Genomic DNA, 20,842 nt, shown 5'->3' with positions numbered 1-20,842 from the left:
TACATTCTTTTTGAGCAAAAATGCCAAAATGCCTGAGTGGATGATTCCAAACCTGAGTGATAACAACCTGCATTAGCTTTAGTGCTGCAATTGTTTTTTGTCTCATGTTTGGACTTTTTTCCTCAGGATTTGAATCATTGCTTCATGGATTATTGAAAAATCTTTGTAGATGGATATGGGAACCCATTGTCCTAAATACTCCCTTCTGGTCCTTTGGGAACCTGCACCACTTGGGTTTACAGTGAAGCCAGTTGGGACTGCTCCCTGTTTGGGAACATTTGCAATTGCCCACTATGGTGGTTTAAAGCCTGAGATGAAATGGCATCTGGGCAGCAGCTAGAAAATATTCTGGCACCTCAGTGGTGGTAGGGAGCACAAGCATCCGTAGGAGTCCAGGGCTGCGAGTGTGATTAAAACAGTGGGCTCAGGACATCTGCATCCCAACAGTCCGGATGCTCTGCCTTCCTTGAATGCATGCATGAGTGGGGAGAGAGAGAATAGTTAGTATAAACCCAGTGAGGGAAAAAAAAAAAATCCCTATGAATGTATTGTCTATACTGTTACTTCGGGGTTTGGAGGGCATTTCTGTGAGCAGAACAAAAAAACACTGCACAGCTGTGATTGCAAGGCAGTCTATTATCTGCATTATCTCTTCTTAAGATGGGCAGGAATTCTTCATTTCATGCATCATTTAAAACTTGCTACAGTGATCCCACAAAGTCAGTAGCTATGCTAACTACAAAACTTTAATGGTGTTGCTATCCAGACACAAGGCGCCAAACTCATTTCCCTGCAAGATGCAACGTTGGCTTATACTGTGAACCGCTTGAAATATTGCATCAGTACAACAATGCTCAGGCGAACCCAACCACAACTACTGGTGCAACCTCAGAATTTCACATTTTTACATGCTTCTGTGTGATTTATATCTTGATGAAGTCTTATCTCCCTAGTCTCCTGCCATAGGCTAATAGTCTGTAACAAAGCTCAGTCTCAAAAATGTCAAACATAATGAAAAAGGGAAAATCACAGCAGAGGAAGGTGACAGTAGCCTTTCCTAAGGGTCTATGTCTCAGAGGGGGCATGGGCTCTTTTGGTTCATGAGCTGAACCACGGCAAGCAGGATGCTATTGCAAGGTGCATCTGCTCAACTTGATGGCCCTGAAGCCTCTCCAACACAGGAGAGGTTGTTGAGAATTAGAGCAGAGACATTGCCCTCTGCCCACCCAAGAAAGCACTCCTTATTTTTCTCTAGTGTAAGGTCAACAAAAGACCAGTTGTAAGAGCCAAGGTGAATTTCCCACCAGGGCTGACCCCAGCCATTGCTCCCCTGCTGCTCCAGCGGTGCCCAGGAACCTCCAGGAGCCAAGCAGTGTTCAGAGTACTACACACAGTGCTGCTGTCCTCTGCTCGTGCACGGTGCAGTGCATGGTGGTGAGTGTGCTCTCACAGAGCACTGCTGCTCAGCTGTGAAGTTCTCTAGAAAGTACTGGACCGAGGTGTTCTGCCTGAGGAGTTATTTGGAATAGTACACTGATTATGGCACTCCTTTCAGGCCCATATTTATTTCCATTTCATGTAAACATCACAAAAATTGCTCTTGAAATAACCGCTAAACCAACTTACATACTTTGCTAAAAGATTGCCCAAATGGTTTCAGGTGTCTGTTTGGCAGCTGCATGCTACTTCATGTCTTCCTCATGCGTCAAGGACAAAGAGTAACTCAGCACCTAGAGATGAGGGGCCCGGGAAAGGGAGATTTGGCTCCCAGCTCTGCAAACTTAACCTTCCACTCCCTAAGCCACCTTGTGCACATCTCATTTTTACTTCTCCTGTCTTCGTGTTGTGTGTGGAATAAAAGATTCTGTACAGCTCACAGCCTTGTCATAAAATGAGTAAAATTGTTGGATAAAGATGATATTAAATATAAAGGGCTATTAGTTGTACTGACTAAACAGAGTAATTAGATCCCCAAATGTTCCACCTTTGGTATCACCAATCAAGAAAGTCCCAGGTGTACAAGGGGCTTTGTACAGGGACAAAGTTCCTTGTACCTCTGTACAAGGAACTTCAAGAGAATGTGATGACTGATATTTTTTGAATGACTCAAATTATTTTTTGAAAACCCACGCACTGGACAGCTGTGTCCAGGTGCTGCTTTGACAAAGAAGCAACCCACATAAAGTCTTTGTTTCTCAGATTGCCCATCTATAAAATGGGTATAAATAGTGACAGGAGAAACATGTCTTCCTTTTGTACATATTAATATATTAACATCTGAGAACTGCTTTCAGGTCTGAAGGAAAATGCAGTGTAATTATAATAAACAGATATTGACTTCAAAGAGTCTCAATAGATCTGTGCTTTTTGATCCCTTTCTACAGCCGTAATTATCACTATCCCATAGGCTTAAATATAATATTATACGAGCACACGTATTCATCTGTATTCTGCTGGTGTGCCGTTTCACATTTTCAGGAGGAAGTGGTAGGATACAGGCCCTCCAACAACAGTGAGTGTGGAAACCTGTATTTTCTGCTGAGAAGTATGGATTTTCTGGGGTGCATTGGGGGTCAGTTTTAGTTGTGCTGGCCTCATTGCGAGACCACATGGAAATGCAGATCTTTGAGGTGCTTGGGAACAGAGAGACAAAATCAGCATATCTGCAAGTTTAGCATTCACTTATCATTTTGTGATGTGGCATAAAAGAGATATTTCCAACATGTAAACTTGAACAGAACAAAATGGCAAATATGCCACTTGTTGGGTACATTCCTGATGCCCATCTTGTAAGTACTGCATGCTCGGTGACCTCTCCTGGGACAGCATGACCCCAGGGGAGGGCAATCCAGGCCACAGACACTGGCCCAGGCACCTCAGCTCAGTGGCAAACATCACAAAAATACCTGCAGGTCAGGGACTCGGTTTTCAACATTAATTTATTCTTTTAAAAATTTGTCTTTTTACATTCTTATCAACCAAATGAGGCCAAACAGATTTTCTCCCCCACACACACTCACTTGAATAAAATTGGCTTCCAGGCTGCAGTGGTGCATGCCAAAATTCAACCTGGAAATGCTGGCAGCTTCACTGCGAGAGCGACGCCAGCAGTGGTGCTGCAATTATCAGTTGATCTCCTGTTTAAATACAACCCAGCATGTGAGCTGAATGTAGACAGGTTAGAAAAAAACTGTGAATAAGAAAACAAAAATCCTTAACAATTCAAAAATGAGCTCAAGTCATAACATACAAATTGTTTGCTCAGCTAAAATGTGCTAAACCAAAACAAATTAAATGTAACAGAGAATATGATAGCAGAAGGCTGAAAGTCATTTCAACAAAAGTAAAAAGAATTGGCGTTTCCCTTTTAGTCATCTGCGTGTCTTTGGTTACTCAGCTAGATGGTAAATGGACTTGCTGTTGTGTAAAAAAGAAATTGCCATTAGTGGTATATGTTACAAAATATGATGCTGATATAGCAGAGGCCCCTTTGGGGGGCTGTTCCTTGGCCACTTTCTCCAGCTCTGGAAATCCAGAAGTGCTGTACAGCAGTTTTAACAGGGACCGTGTGTGCTGAGGAAATCTCAGCCGTCCTCCTGAGTTCCCTTCCTGCAGCTTCAGCAGCCCAGGAGCTGGGAGGCACCTCGCCACCATGGGAATAACCCCAAGGCTGCTCCTTTCTGGGGCTAATTCAGACCCAGAAGGGGTCATGCAAAAATGCTGCGAGGCTCTTTCCTGAGTACTAAATAAAGCTAGCTCTGTAATGGTTATCTATACCGATATTTTATATTTATACAGCAGTAATATCACTGAGATTTTCCTGCTTCCCTGAACAATGAAAAATACACAAGATGCTCAAAACACTGAAATGTTAAACATCTCCTTAATGGACAGGTGTCCAACCGCCAATATTTTCCTGTTGAAGGCAGCCTGGGCAGCTCTCTACTGCAGCGGATGGGAGCAGTGGGTAGGGGAGCCTGTCTGGGAGCCATTTGAGATAGAGAAACACAATTTCACAAACCATGGGAGTAGGGAGAGGGGAAGCTGGTTTTACAATACTTAGTACACTTGCTTTCATGGCACTTTCAGGCCAGATTTTGTCTAAAAAGGCCTGTTAGATAGCTCCCTGAACTGCGATAATAACTCTTAGCTCTAATATTACAGTATTAGCATCTGTTCTTTCTTAGATTCCCCCCCCCTCAAATTTCTTTTTTCAACTTGAAAACAAACCCAAACACTGCTAAACTATAACAAAATACCCAGCAGAGGATATGAGTGGTTACAGGTTTCCAGCTCCACTGGAAACATGCTGGTCTCCAAACTGTGCAAAGAGAATCCAACACTTCAAGCACAGCCTCATGCCAAGACATGTGTCCAAAAAAACCCAGATGCCTTCAGTGTTTTATTACATGCAGTGCTGAGCAGTTCAATGGCTCTGACTGCAGTAGCCAGGAATATTGGGAAATTGCAGACACAAACACATACACACACAGAGAAATATGCAGTCCTGGGACTTCAGTACTGGTCGTGCTGCTCGGGGTAAGAACTGCTTCCAAACTGGGGCAGAGTGGGACAAAAACATGGTGTTGCTTCACAGGCAAAGTCAGATGTGGCGCAACCTCATTTTGCAGATATTTTTGGAACTTAAGTACGTTTAATATTACCTACATGGGTTGTGCTCTCAGATTCAGAAGGTGCAACGTCTGAGATCACCTATAAATAACAGACAGGTAAACCGGCAGTTGCACACAGAGATCACTTTAACAAACTTGCATGTGTGTACTAGTTTCCTACAGCAGTATAACAAATTAAAATTTCTTTCATTAATGGTCAGAAAAGGCTGAGATGTTAGAGCTGATAAGATTAACAGTTGAGCTTGAGCATGAAATTTTACTGTTGCCAATATTTTTTCCTATAGACTTACCTCATTTCAAATTTGGTTCAGACCCACAGTCACAGAAACAGTACTTTATAACCATAGCAGTTCATGAACTGTTTCAAATGCATGGGAGCTCACATTGACTTACTAACAAGGATACAAAAATCTCTTGTATTCTTTAAAAACTGAATTTATAAAAACTTAGAAGATCTGGTTCAAAGGGTCTAGAGCTTTTTTTTTATTATTATTATTATTTTTCTTTCTTTTTTTTTTTTTTTTTTTTTTTTTTTTTTTTTTCCCTCTTTCTCCGAAAGGCAGATCAAAATCCACCAGGTGACATCCTTTTGAGTACCAGTTCTTGGCTCTAGCTGAAAATCAGCTGAGAAGATGGATCCCGGCCATCTGACTGAATATCCCTCAAAAGCACAAATTAGGAAGCAGTTGCACCATATTAATTGTCAAAAAATACAGCTGTCCCTGACAGCACCCAGCAGCATCCAGGTTTACAAGCAATCAGCCCTACTGCGCTACCACTTTCCCCTCTGGGGTTTTGTAGGGGAAGCCAAAGAAGAGGTGCCCAGCTGGCATGGTGGCAACCCGTAAGCACAGACAAGTCTCCTCTTTGGGGCATTTTTAATCCTGCTGTGGTTACAGACCAGGAGGATCTTTTCTTGTAACTATTGGCCCTGTGGCCACATCATAAACTGAACAGAATTTTTTTTTTTTTTTTTTTTTTTTTTTTTCCTAGTGCTGCACATGCATGTATGAACTTTTAAATATGATTATTCAGGAATTACTCCACCTATTTAAAATATGTATATACAAAAGCATCAAGGGACTCATCTCCTAAGCCATGTTACATTTCTCAGAGATACCAATATGAAGAATGAACTTTTGTTAGAGGGATGTAGAGTTTATGGGAAAGATTAATAGGTAGCTGGTATTTTAAGTGTAGATATTCTAATGGGTGTACCCTTGTGTCTGAAGGTAAAATCTGAAGGGAAAAAAAGAAAGCTGTTATAAGAAGAAATAGGATAATTGGCCTGCTTTGAAGTGCACCTCCCAGGCTCCAGAAGCATCTCCAGATCAGACTGGCAGGGTAGGAAGTGGATTTGCAGTGACAGCGCTGTCATGTTTGGGCAGGGAGAAGGTGATTAGCTCCTGGGATGGCAGGAGCAGGTACGAGACCTGGGGGAGTCTCAGAAAGCACTGGAACCTTGGAGACCACTCTTGTCTGATGTGCTGTAGGGGCTGAAAGTTCACAGCGCTTTTCCTTGGTAATTTCCTTTTATTTATTTATTTTCCCCAAACTGGTTCTTTCCCCTTTGTTGCAATCGCTGTGCAATGTCTGGGCTTCATTCAGGAGGATGGGCAAGATGTTTCCTCATTTAACTGCTGCTGCGCTGGCACTGGATGCTTGGGTTGACAAGGGCTGTGCCTTGGAGACTGAGCAAATCCATTTGCAGTGCCCAGCCTCTTATCGCTGGTGATGTAAGGTTAATGACCTGCAGAGATCTGCACAAACAGTGTAAGAAGATTTGCCAAAAATGTTGGCACATTTTTGTTGGCCCCACAGCCACATATTAAGACTGTAGATAGGGTCCAATTTTGTGGTTACACGCCACTGTCCATGTTGGGAATGCCAGGGCTGAAGAAAAAGTGATGCAAGGTGTGATTCCCACAGGAGCTGTTGGGGGGGGGGGGGGGCATTGGCTTGAGTGGCCACAAAAGCCTTTGCGGTCCCTGGGAGGTGAACACGGGGCTGCTGCTCTGTCCCATCCAAAAAGACAAAATAGGTGACTGCATGGTGCCAGCTCTGCTGTGGGCTTTGACTTTGGTCCAGTCGTGCAGGAAGAATAAAAGGGGGAAGAGTGTTTGCTTTCTCCTATTTTGCATTTTTCCATTTCTTACACAGCCACTTGCACTGCTGGGCTCTGACCAAGGACGCCCATGGGCACCAGGATGAATTTGCAGGAAAAAAAAAAAAAAAAAAAGGCAAGATGCTTAATTTTCTTGAGGTCATCTGTTGGGAGCTGCAAGCTGGCAATGAGCTTCCGATCCCAATGCTGAGCATGAGCACCATTAGGAGGGGTGACATGGGGGCCGCCAGCTCAGGGTGCTGGAGAGGATCTGCAGGGTCCGACCCCTGTATTTTGGGTTAATCCCACATTGGGGTGCCTCATGGCTGCACCTCCGCTTTACTTACAGGTGAAGAAGAGCAAAGGAACAGGTTGAAATGCACCTGAGAAAAATAGGATAGCTGTGAGGTGTGGCAGGAGCTGCCGTGCAGGGTGGCCACCTGGTACCAGCAGAGACATCAAGCTGCGAAGAGCAAGGGGCTGTCTTTCCCAGTGAGAGACGACAGCAAGGCTGATGCTTAATCATGTCCCAGGTGAAACATTCAACCATCTTATAGGTGTTTTTTTTTTTTTTTTTAATTATTATTTATTTATTTATTTATTTATTTTACCAGACAGCACACACACAAAGGTAAATCTTATTTAGGAGGACAACTGAAAATGCATCTAAATAAAGAAGCCAGGAAACACGGGTTTTTCTTTAAAGCCATGCTTTCCAAAATTTGATGTGTTTTACCAGATAGGAGTCTCATTAAGTGACAGTTCAGTCCTGTGAATAAAGGGCTTTCCATGTACACGTGCAAAAATATCCTCACATGTTTCATGAGTATTTACTGAAGACTGGGGATGGCAGACGTTCATGAATTACATCCTAAGCATGAGAGTCAGCTTATGCCCATGCCTTTTCCACACACACAGTAGCATCTTTCTAACTAACAATAACAACAAATATGATTGAAGAAATTGTTCAATATTTTATATGAGAGAGATTTTAACTGTGCTCTGAAGCACTGCTTTGCCGTGTTGGCTGGAGGTTGGTGCCTGAAGGCAGGTGTTGAATTAGCCCCGTGACACACTGGAAAAGAGCTCTGTGCTGCTATGTGTGTGTGTGTGTGTGTAAACTTTTGTTTTCATATTTATACATATAAACATACATGCTTCTCTGATCTTTCCAGGTTTGAAAAGTAGATTTTTTTTATTATTATTATTATTATTATTTTTCCCTGAGTAATATTGGAGAGTATACGCCCCACATTTCAACACTTTTCTGCATTCATTTCAATGATCACTTTAGCGTGACTTACTCCCTTTACCTATTTCCTCTTGTGAGCTTGGCCAAGATGAATTTGAGATACTTTCGGGAGATTCTGGTATTTAGAGAATTGGTGCTGAGCACTTTCGGAAAATCAGTTTCCTTTGCAATGGAGGTTATTAATACAAAGCTCAAGGCACTGCAGAAGGTATCCAGGAATGAAAATACAGGATGTCCTCTTAAGGTTTGATTCAGCAACAAAGATCACTAGAAATCATAATAACACCAGCTGTATTAGTTAGGGGAAAAAAAAAAAAGAAAAGAAAAAAGCAAGCTATTAGAAATGTGTTGGGATAACTAAACATTGTGTGTGCTTGTGTATAAATACATATATCCTACTTATGGTGCTTACAAGAGGAAAGGTGATTGGTTTGGCTTCATATTAAATTCTATTTAAAATGTGTGTTTTTTTGTTTTGTTTTGTTTTGTTTTCATCCTGGACCCTCGCTGATACTGCTGAAGAGTATGCAAAGGCATTCAGTAATTTCACTGGAATTTGTATGGAGCTTAAACCTGTATGATTCACCTGTTATCTACTGCATTCAGAAAATGACATCTACCTGTCTATGAAGACTCTTCATATAACTTTTAAAAATCTATATATCACTTTTTTTTTTTTTTTTTTTTTTTTTAATTTGCAAATTAGTGGAAAGCTAAATTAGTCTTAGAATTTTACTGCTCTTTGTTTTCGTATATGAGACAGGTAGCTGCATATTTAGCTAATATCTGATGAGTGCTTCTAGAACAGTTTATTTTAGTAAACATTGCCAATTTTATCTCTTCAGGCTCCTCTAAATGCTACTCCATGCGTACTCATGGACAGAATGCTCCTGCGAATGGCTGGCACAATTCTGCATAGATTAAAGGAGGAATAGAGAGATTAGGGTACAAGAGACATGCCAGAGCATTATCTGTAAATAAAAGCACACCTAGTCCTGTGTTTAAACTGAGCAAGTGTTGATGTATCTTGCTCTCTGCACTCTTTTTATTGTGCTCCTCTTTTAACACCGCGAACTTCTTTCTTTTCATTACAATCAGAATTCTAATGTCTTTGCATCTTGTCATCTGGCCTCTGGAGCTGAGAGTGACATAAACGGTATATGGCTGGTAAATGTCACGCAGGCTGAGCTGGTGTCAGCAGAGCATAGCTGAGAGCTCTGGAATTCAAATCAAGGGCAGCTGATGCCTATCTCCTGTGATGTGCTGGGAGACTACTTGCCCCTTCCCAAACCTGCTCAGGCTCCGGAACCTGGGGCTGAGGCTATTGCAAGATTTTCCCCTGTTGCAAAGGCTGCAGGCTCCTGGTAACTCAGTCCAGTCAGGACAAGAGTCCCTTATTTAAGTAATAGAAAACCAAGAAGGTACTTTCTTGTAAGCTTCCGTGTTAATGAGTTGGTGCTTCCAAGCGTTGTTCAGTCTGTTACATGTTTAACCCAATCCAGATGCACTGATTCTCCACCCGGGTTTAAAAGCGGGTAAGAAGCTGCATTACAGAAACGGTGCTATTTTAGGACTAAATAACTTGAGTGTCTCAGCTTACTACACAGGTTACACAGTAAGATGCTCAACTAATGAATCATCATCGCGCATCATTTGCATAACTGAAGGAAGATAAGGCACTGCAGAGTAAAAGCAGCCTCTAATTTATGGACAGAAGACCAGATTCATTTTTTTACAACATTTTTTTTTTTTCCATTTATGTTTTTATATGTCAATGTAAAAATGTTTCCATGGAGACTGTAAAGGTTTTTATTAAAAGGTCGATAATATACCTCCTACATAATAATTTAAGCAACTTGAGTGAAACCTTATGATCTTGTTTTTCGACATGTTCCAGTTGGCATTTTTCCTCCATTGTAACCTGTGCCAGAAAAATGCAGAGAAACTGTAAAACCTGAGAATATGGCATTGTAGCAGTACATATATATAGATATAAAAATATTAATGTTTGGAGGTAGAAAATACATTAGCACGATAAAAGTAAGTTGGCTTGATGCTGCAGTTACGTAATTCTTGGTGTTAACATGTAGCATGTACTACATATGCTACACCAGCATATTTTGTGATATATAATCCAGTGTTTATCTATATTCAAATTAGAATCTATATTTTAACTGTATCCCATAGGGACATATCATTTGAACAATCTCAGTCACAAAAATTAAACATAGAGACTAAAGCTAAAATAACCCTGAAGTATTTTTCCCAGTCCTGATTACACTGCGCTCTCTGGTGCCTTAATGTATCTCTAATTATTACAACTGATCTGAACACAAAAGGGACAGATTCTCAGCTGCAGAGAACTGGCTGAGCTCCACTGCTCTTTCCAATGGAAGCACGTTGACTTTCATCAAGCACAAATCTGACCCAGCTTCGTTTTCTTTCCTGTACTTTCTGCTTTGGTGCTTTTCATTTTCCTGGTCCATGCCCAAGTGCATGAGCCTGAATAAAACCCAAGCCCTTACTTCGGCAGCATTCACTAGCTTCACTTTTTGTCTGATGACTTCTGTTCCTCATGTCGCAAGCAGGAAGGCAGAAAAAGCAGTAGAGCCTGGTTTTGCTTCATGGCTTCCTTTGGTTTACACTAAAAAATTTGCTGCAAGGTGAGATAGCCAAAGGCTGTTGGCTGCAGTCGAAGCATATGCTAAGTTTATGTACTCTGTTGATATCACTGTGCCTCCAAGAGAATATTTGCCTTGAGCAGCAGCCGAGGACATCATAAAGAGAACAGGAGCCAGTGTTGGCGTGAAGAAGTGCAGCACCCTGTTGTCAATAGCATTTCCCTAAAGCCCATGTAGTGCCATTCTGAGAGTAAAAAGAGCCTCTTCACCTTCTTGAAAGGCAACTTTGCTAGTGCAGGAAACTTTCCAGCATTTGAATAACCTTAATCTTGTGGTGAACATTTGCAGATTCTACACTATTGCTTTCAGCAGCCAAGTAGCTAACACAAGTCCTTTTAACAGTGTGCTTGGTGATTAACCAGTAGTATCTGGGAATAATAATTGGTCATGGACATCCATCCTATGGTGTTGATTAACTAGGAAAAAGCAGTGTATTTTTTCTTTCTTTTCTACTTTTTTTCTTTCTTTCTCATTTTTTTTCCTCTCTCATTTTTTTTTTTTTCCTTTTTTTTTCTTTTTCACTGTAAAGCTTTTCTGTGGTAATTCCACCATTCATTAGGATGGAGAAATTGGCTCCAAACCAAGTGCTTCTGCCAAAGCCATTATTTCCATCATCACACTCTGCATCAGTCTGTAGTGCAGCCTTGTGGGAAGACAATGTTCTGTCCCCTTGTGGTTCTTAAGTTATGGGTAAGGAGCTTACATATATTAAAAGGAGGGTCTTCACTTAGTCTCTTAATCTTTATGAGCACTAATAATAGTCAACTCTGTTTCCAAAATTTAGAAACACTTTCTTTCAGCATAGACGGGTTGCACATGTTAGAAGATAAGTCTAAGTTCAATGAGATTAGAAGCTACATGTTTTTTTTCAAATGCCTACACTTTTTTATTATTTTTTTTTATTTTTTTTTGGTAAGGGCTTCTGCAGCTTTAATGCATACACTTTTCCTCCTATACTTACTTTCTGTATCTTTAAGAGGATAATTGCTGAATTGAAATTTGAGAGTGTTATCTTAATAACCAATTACTCAAATAACTTTGAAATTGGCTTAAATTGGCTCGTCATGCTACATTTACCTGAATCTTTTTATGGGAAAGTTAGGAACAAAAAAAAGAAAAAGAAAAAAAAAAGAAAAAAAAAAAAAAAGAAAAAAAAATCCTTGGCAGCCTGATTTGTTTAGCTTTACTGGAGGTTCCTGGTTGCAGCGGGGAGAGTGGCCCAGCGTGACCCCGGCGCAGACCCCCTGCCTGGCCGCCTCCGGTACGGCGGAGGAATGCAGCAGGAGGCCGGGGCGGCCGGACCCTCGCCCTGCGGGCGCTGCTCTCTGGAGGCCTGCACAAACACAGCCTGCTGGTGTGCGCCGGAGAGGTACGCGGGGATGGGGTGGTGGTGGCTGGAGAAACCTGCTGTGGCTTCGCAATACATTTGCCGCTAGCAAGACAGCAGTACATGGCAGAGGAAATGGATTCACTTTCTGTATCAGGCTGAATATATCCTTATAATGCTTATTAAAGCTAGAGAAAATCAAGATAATCTTCTTTAGAGATCTCATATGCTTGGTAATATGGTTGGCATGGGGCAGAGGCAGCTCTAACGATCTGTAGTGGGATGGCAGATGTTGCCCAGCATTATGTACTCTTGTTCCTTCACATTTTCTTGGTGTGAAATAAATGGCAGACAGCTAAAACATCAGAAAAACTCGCTTCCTTTACTTAGTACTATTCAAACAGTTATGTTTCACTAACATTGCACAGCAGATTTGAAGAGAAGTCTTTTACAATGTGAACAATATCTCCAGTAAACCTTGGCTTTCCAGACTGGACTGCCTGTACGTTTTGTAGAGCAAAACTCAGCGTTCACCAGTTCAGATTCATCATTTAATTATGCAATACCTGAATGTTTTACTCCACACTCAGAAACACTGAATACAAGATCATATTGCTTAATACCCAATAAAATGGGCATTACTGATCATTAATGGATCATGTTCTCCACAAGCATGAGGTGTAGAGGTATCTGGAATGGGATGGATCTACCCACAAAGAAAAACTGGTACTGAATCTTCATTTGTTTTGCTGCCCTGCATAGAGGGTTCACACAGAGGATGTGTGAAAGAACCAAAAGTCATAGAAGTGACTCTGATTTAGGAGGAGTTAGAGGAAAAAAATAAAGTGCTACATGTTGTGCTTGCTCGTGGACAAGTGGAGACATTCCAGGAAACAGAAGTGGGTAGTTTTTCAGACTGAAAGGAGCCCACAGCACCTCCTGAATGCCTGGTACCTTTTCTCCTGTGTGCTGCCCACATACAGTGTTATGAAAGAGCAGAGACTGAGGTTTTGGCTTTCTCTCTGATTTTATTTTATTTATTTTATTTCACTTTAATGACAGAAAATCCCTATTAAAGATATTTCTCTTCTTCCATTAAATGTTTTTTTTTTTTCCATTAATGGGCACTGTTTTCCCTAATAGATTATTCTAAATACTGTACATTTTTATAATCCTAAAGTACAACAGCTTGTGAAGTGTTAGTTTCACCAAATATCTCAAAACAGAGATGGTTCAAAACACAGGGAAGTCTAACATATTATGATGACAAGGCCCCATTTTTCTGAATGCTTCAAATGATAGGGAGAACTATGGGGCAACTCCAACTAGCCCTAATACCCTAATACCCTGAAACAAGTGCTTTAGGGCTATTCCTAGGTCAGTCTTCTCTGTAGACTATCCATTTCATCTTTCAGTGCCTGAGAATACCAAGAGATAAAACTAGATTTTGATTACACTTTTTCCAAAGTGTAATCTGTTCTTACCAACAGACCCAAACTTTACCAGGTTAGGCAGTGTGGCCAAAATAAGAATTTGATAATCCAAACAGCATTTTATTTTGTTTTTATTTCTTAAGCTGTGAAAGTGTAACAATAGAAATATATATCCTAGTTCTTTTATTTTTCCCCTATTTTTTAGCCTTTTGCTATTTCTTTCCTTCAGATCCTCCATGATTACCCCCAAATAAATAAACTTTTCAAATTCGTTCCAATGTTAGTTTATAATTTACTTTTCTATTCTGGAAATATGCAGTAATGCTGTGAGCTCTGTTTTTTTTTTTTTTTTTTTTTTTTTCTCAAAGCTTAATATTAATTTTCATCTTACACTCATTATGAGAGAAATCAAGTCTTATTTCCCACAAATAATGATTCTATTTCAGCTGGTTCTCATGCCACTTCATCTCTTAAGGTGTATGAAGATATTTTTTTTAATTAATCCTTTTGTTTCACACCCTACAGGTCTTCCACACCTGTAATTTTCACCTTATCTTTGACCATTTCAAATATATTTGTTTCAAATAAAAATCCTTTCACACTAACAAAATGCAAATATGCATCTTGCTATTGCAAGCAATGAACCAAAAGGGTCAAGAAGATCCAACAATAAGGTCATCTAACTCTAACTCCATCACTAACCCCAACCGCAAACCACGTCAGCTAATATCTTATCATTTTGAACCCTGAGGCCAACCTTAACTGAAGATTAGGCACTGAATTTTCTCTCAGATTTAAAAAGAAAACGTCCATACCTGTGACTACCAGTCCTTAGACAATTTCTCTGTATTTACAGGATTCAACAAGAAAATGAGGTGTTCAGCCTATGGCTGTCCCAGATCCTTCCCACTCCTTATCTGAGTACTTTTGGCCCCATTTTCACTTTCTGCAGGCAGCAGAGCCTCATCTGGCCCCTTGGCCACTTTTAAGTCCTGCTGTTGTATTTGCCTGTGGTGTTTTTTCAGAAGACACTGAAAAATAGGGTAAGTTTTTGAAAGGGAGATATTTCTGTCTCAGAAAGCACTCGTCTCTAATGATTTTCTGAAGCGCCAAACAGCTTAGGGATTGAGAAAGAATGCATTTCTCTGAATACTTTTTTTTTTTTTTTTTTTTTTTTTTTAATAGAAAACAGGCTTCGTATGGTACCTGTAATTGAAGAGGAGAAATCTGAGATTTCTGCAGGCATTTAAGGACATATGTATAGGATTTAGGTGAGTATAGGTTCAAGTGCATAAATGATAAATGAAATACCAGCCACAGCGTATTATTTATTTCTGTCTATAGAGGAATAACCATATTTTGTTCTACTCTCATTCTTGTTTGAAACCCTGATCCTCTAGCTACACCTGTGTCAGGTCTTAGGGATATGAAGCTGCAGGTGGAGGAAGAGGCTCCTCTTGTAGGTCCTGTCCTAGACTGGGAATGCTCTGCCCAGCAGGTGCCACTCTGGAGCAGCCCTCTTGACTTCAGGCAGATAGCATATTCATAACAGTTCATCAAGTCTCATCATCTGTAACACAAGGAGCTAAATTCCTGCTGGAAACATTTAATTTAATAATGGCATACAGAACTGCAGAGCAATCCATGAGCTTTCATAAATCCATATACAGCCAAGAACATTCATAACCCAAGCTCAAATCATGAAAGTTTCCAAGGAAATTCATCAGCCACTGGCTATACAGATGCCTTCCAGCACGCTGGGAACAAATGCTAACATAAGACTGTTGGACACAGGTCAGACAACAGCTATCTGCCCATGACTCGTGTGGCTGCATCTTTTTGTCCAGTCTGTGTCTGGCAATGACAACAAAGACCACTTTCACACTTTCATCATTAACCAAGATCACCTCAGGCTTCTGAGTAGCTCTCTCAGTCGGCCCTGCTGAGCCCTTGCAGTCCTCCTAATCTACTCATTGCTGCAGCAGCCTGTGTGCAACTTTGACTCATTATACAAATTTAAATAAATAAAAATAGAAAAATCTAAGTCTTGATCAAAACTGCAAGGTAAGATGCTGTCCATTTATCCACATTGCACAGCAATGATGCTGGATGGAAACATATGCAGAAGACTGCACTTTTCTTCACCTGCCCCTGCTCTTGCCCCAGGGATCTCCAGCCAGGTTGGGTGCTTCCAGACCCATTTCTCCATGGCATGGGTGTCTTCTCCAGCCCAGGCTCTGCAGATATGATAACGGTGCAGTTTCAGTTAGATAAATTTGATAAATTCTTTTGTCCACATAAAAGAAGTCCATACCCCATTTAGCAGTGCAATTTGCCTACCTACCGTCACTAACATAAATCTCCTTTATTAACTGACTAATCTTCCTTCCCTCTTTTTCCTGCAGTAATACTTTCTTTAACTCTCCTTATATTAAGTACAAAGTACAAACCACAGAACCCCATTTCATTCTTTCTCCTCTTCCTAGCTATAAAAACAATGGGCTTTCATGAGAGTCAGGGCATTTTTCAAAGATTTTTTCCCTTGCTCAACCATCACTGGACATTTGTGTTGCCAGGTGTAGGGTGGGCCCTCCATACCATGAGAAAGGTTTGCTCTTGCAATATTATATTTCTGGTCCAATTAGAAGCAGGGAAAAAAAAAAAAAAAAAAAAAAAAAAAAAAAGTTATTTTCCAGGAAGATTTTCCATTCCAGCTTTCCAGACCCAGGGGACTCTAGGGGTGAGGCTGGATAATCATCTGACCACCACTGGGCTCCCGTTCAAGCTCAGCCACCTCTGTGCCCACTATGTTGTTTGGCCACCTCCCCCAGCTGCCCGTCCCATGGCCACCTGCCTTTCCTGGTGCAAATTACACATCCTGAGCGGCTGTGTAAAGAGAAGCAAAGGGTTAATAGAAACCTTATAAGCTTGCTAGCCTGGAAGAAGTACAAGGCATACAAGTCTTATGTAAATGTGCAATAAAAATGAGGAAAGGAAAAAAAATAATAACTTGAAGATGAGGGTGCTGTTTTTATTCCCAGTGTGGGCTAATAATTAGGGTGAGAATGTCATGCAATGAATTTAAAGCATCTTGTATTTGCTGTAGCCTTTGTTGCTGTTTTTACCTCCTATTGGATTAACTTCCCTTCTAACCAATACAATATTTTTAAGCAATAAAGCATTCACTCAATATTCTTTTTCATAAAACCCTCCATGGCTGTAAGAAAACATAATTGGATGTGCACTATACAGCTTGAGCTTCATAAACATTAAGTCCAACAACATGTTATAAATAATAGTGATACAGAAGATTAGCTCTATTAACCTCCTAACTGAGCTGGAAGCATTAGCCTCTTCCAGAAGAACTACTGCTCCGCAATGCTCTGCGCACGAACTCTTCATGTCTGCCTTTAATTTCCATCGTCACTGCCATTCCCACATCTGCCTTACAGACCTTCCATGCTTCTGGTCCCTGCTAGGTCAAAATGCACAGTGGCAGATTGGCATATTGAGCTATTAATACGTTGCTATATGTGTTACAGATGTTGCATAAATGAACGGCGCTCTATCACTGTTCCTTGACACGGGGGCCCTGGGGGTGGGAGGCTGAGACCCAGATCTGTCTGCAACCTGCCTACTCTGGCAAAAAAAAAAAAAAAAAGAGAGAGAGAAAGAAAAAAAAAAAGGAGAGTTGCCCCTTATTGCAGAATCACATTCCAGCTTGCAGAGTCAATTTTTCAGATGTTCTTGCTTTCCTGTTCCTTGTTCCTGCACTCAGACCTCATCTGGCCGTGGTGAAAAATGATGTGACGCAGTTTTTTATTCTGCACTTGACACCCTTATGGAAGGCAACGTGGCTCATTGATTCCAAACTCCTCAAAGGTCAAGGCACTAGGAACAAAGATTTTTTGGAAGCAGCCCAGGAAAAACTTTAAACTTGGACCCCGTATACCCAGAAAAACAGAACTGTTAATTGTTACCCCTTCTGTTGCTATTAAGCTTCGTATGAACACTGAACATATGTTCCGTGATCATGTACTTTTATATTAAAATGTTATTGAGTCACCAGGTGAAATGTGTATTAAGTGCACAGCTGAAAATAGACAGTAGGTTTAAATTTTGACAGCAAACAGCTGTAGGATTTCTAAAACTTAATTCAAATAATGTAATCAATAGGTTATGCTACAGTTTCAAGTTTCCCCAAACAAATTTATATGAAAAAGGATATTAATTTATTTGAGATTAGTTCAGCTAAAAGATAGATTTTTCTCTGTCACCTCTAAAGCACAGATAAAAAAGAGAATTTGAGATGTTTTAAGAAGTGCAAAACATTATTATTATTATTATTTTTTGTTTAGCACACCAGAAAATTATGAGCCTTTTTTTTCCCACTTTTTTTCTAGTGCAGATTACTAATGATTACTCACTCCACTGTTTACTCATTCTGCAGCTGTACAGGTTTTGAAATGCTAATATGTGAATTATGTTCTCATTTTATCATAAAATTGGAGAATGGGTCAAATCCAAACAAAACTCTGTGTAAGGAGAGACCCTAAGGTTTTTCAGCTACACATGAAGCATGCCACAGAGCCACAAACCTACCGTGGAGTCGAGGCACGAAAAGTAAGCAGGAACGCTTGCACCTGAGCATCAGCTCTGTCCCTCCAGGGGAAACACAGCGGGAGGCTGGGCTCAGGACGGAGCCAGTCATCAGCACCTGGTGTCCAGCCACGGGTATTTCCAGTCTCTGGTAAGGCAAATGTCCAGCTCCTCGTGGCCACTGTTGCCACCATCATCACTAAACTTGAGTGTTGCATGGGTGTGTGTTAAAAGTACACGGAGCTGCAGCACTGCCCCGGTTTGATGAACACAACAGCTTTCCATACCTTAGACAACCTGAGCTTTTGAAATGCCCTGGGGCTTATGAATAACCAGGGGTGTGAAAGGAGACCCTCAGGTCTCCAGATACGGCAGTGTTTCTCTCTTTTTCATTTCATTTATTTTCAGGCTAGGTAAGATATTTGGGTATTTGGCTAGTGGCATTAAGTAGATGGATACATCATTTTGTGTCTCTTTAAGTGAATTTTCTAGGGTGAGCACACTTATTCCCCTGCTCTCTCCCCAGCTTCTCATTATTTCATAGTGAGGTCTTTGAGAGTGCAAACCCATGCCATAAGGAAAAATATTCTTATTAAGGAAACAGGAATCAGGAATCCTGAAGTCATATTGAAGCATGTTTATGTTCATTCTTTCCTTTCATTATGTAGAATTGCTCTAGATTTGACTGAAACAAACCAAAAGACTGTACTGACATTTGAAAAGGAAAATTATGAGAATCTCTGGGAGTTTTTTGTATGAAAGGCTCTTTTATATGGTTGGGGTTTGACCCAGTCTCCAAGAGGTCTTCTGTTTGATAGTATAAGTTATATTAATATTTTAATGATTTTATTTCTATGTATGTATAGAAAGCTTTTTCATTGGAAACTCAAGAAACAGTCTCACAAGACTTGGAATTTAAAATCAATGTTTTTAGTTACTATAAAGAGAGTATTCCCAAATTATCTTCAATTTTTGTGTATCCTGTTGAATAAATATTGAAAGATAAGTACTTCGGTGTGCAGATTGAATAACACAGACTCTGAACACAGAGGATTTTTTTAAAAAATATATTAAAGAAACGTGTATTACTCTGAGTTGTTTTACTTTGGGAGGGAGGGGGAGATTTTTATTTTTGTTATTTTTGTTCACTCTTGGTGTTAAGAATTACCTTTAGCTAAGCTAAGAGTTAAAGTCAATGTGAATGTAAAAACAAATAACTTACTGATATTTGCAGCTGCACTTTGGCCTTATTCATCTACAAAGTAAATCCCTGTAATGCCTGTAGATTTGCATGTATTCTGAGTTCTTATTTATTTATGCATTTCTTGTGTTCTTCTAGTAGTGCTATTGCCCTGTAATTGTTAATAACAGCAGAGTGGCTGGAGAAGTCCTTGAAGAACCTGATCGAATGCTCACCAAGGAAATCTGCTCCCTGGCATGGATGTAGGTTCAAGCCAGGCAGACACAGCCTGGAGCTTTCCCTGCTTGCTCAAGGGGCTGCCTGAAATTCTTGCCATTAACTGTCCATACCATTGCTACTTGGTACAGTTCTGTCATTTCTTCAAGGTGTGAGTTCTTTTTATTTTTTCCTTAAAAATATATTTACTACTGAATTGTAGAGGATAGATTTTCATTTTTCTTTGGGGTCTAACTCCACCGAGTTCCTTGGTGCAACATTAGCAGGGGGTTAAGTACTCTGGCTCATTTTTCTCAGGATAACTTTAAAGCTCTGGTGGAGATGAAGAGGTGAAGGCACTTAGCATCCACGCTGCTCAGACAAAAGACTTCAGGTCTCATCAAGTTGAATTTATCACTCTTCAAAAGAGTAGCCCTTCAAATCATTTAGATCTGACCTTCTTCCCCTGGGAGAATTCTTCTTACAAAACAGGTATATTTGATACAGAAAAATAGTTATTCATTACCAACTGGTAGGTCCTCTCTACCAGATCACCTTTAATCTGCAAGCCAAGCAAGAACAGGGAACATACCTTATTTTTTTTCCTTCTTTGTGTTTTGGATGGTAAATGTTGACTCTATCTGATATCAGCAGTCATGCAGAAGGTTGTTGCAGAAGACAGAAAAGCAGTGTTACCTCAGGACTTTTTCTCACAGGCAGAGTAGTTGGTAGGTTGGCCAAAACTGTCTTCACTCCTCAAAGGAAAATGTATTAAAAGAGAAATGCAGCCCTTTCATATTGCCAGTGCTGTTCTGCTTGGAGAGAAAACTCCATCAATGCAACTCCCATAAAGACAGATCTCTGCCAAATACAATTTGGAGATGCTGCGGGACTTGGGAATTGGCCCCTCATTAGAGATACTGAGATTTCTCTCTAGAAGGGCAGTTTTCCAGCCTATGAAAATTAATGGGAGATGTACATGTATATGTGGGTAGATTTCAGCTCCCAAATATACTACAAGGTGGGCCAATCCACCAAATTGCACTGAATGTTGTTTCATCACTCCAGAGGCTCCCTGCCTGGTGCCAAATATCTGCAGTTTGAACATCTATTATACTATTAGTGCTGCAGTGTATCAACAGATAACTCAGATACAATATAGAAGATATAATTCTCAATATTGTCCACTGATTTAAAATATACGTTGTTTAAAATATACATAAGTAAAAAAGGATAAGTTGAGTATTTTTTTATAATGTTATTTGGTTGACGCTTCAAAGAAAAGCTAATGCTAATGTCTCTCTAAATTGCAATTGGTAAAACTTTACAAGAACTAAAAATTGATATTCTAGAAAGTACAGACAAAAATAAAATATGAGAACTATAAGATCAAAATACATTTTTGTTTGTTTTTCT

General features: G+C 40.3%; 2 long non-coding RNA genes across 2 annotated transcripts; one reads left to right on the top strand and one right to left on the bottom strand.

The window, feature by feature from the left end:
* Positions 1-11,844: 11,844 nt before the first annotated feature.
* Positions 11,845-20,630, top strand: LOC118169464. Its single transcript, XR_004752127.1, has 4 exons — positions 11,845-12,040; positions 14,288-14,474; positions 14,617-14,702; positions 19,370-20,630. It is a non-coding gene; the product is annotated as an uncharacterized LOC118169464 (long non-coding RNA).
* LOC118169465 lies at positions 13,338-18,159 on the bottom strand. The gene is made up of 3 exons (XR_004752128.1): positions 18,034-18,159; positions 15,577-15,668; positions 13,338-13,416 (listed from the first exon to the last, which is right to left on the bottom strand). It is a non-coding gene; the product is annotated as an uncharacterized LOC118169465 (long non-coding RNA).
* Positions 20,631-20,842: the final 212 nt, after the last annotated feature.

Source organism: Oxyura jamaicensis, chromosome 6, assembly GCF_011077185.1.
Source record: "Oxyura jamaicensis isolate SHBP4307 breed ruddy duck chromosome 6, BPBGC_Ojam_1.0, whole genome shotgun sequence".
Classification (NCBI taxonomy): domain Eukaryota; kingdom Metazoa; phylum Chordata; class Aves; order Anseriformes; family Anatidae; genus Oxyura; species Oxyura jamaicensis.
The sequence above is the reverse complement of the archived record's forward strand: the minus strand, read 5'-3'. Positions and strand labels throughout refer to the sequence as shown.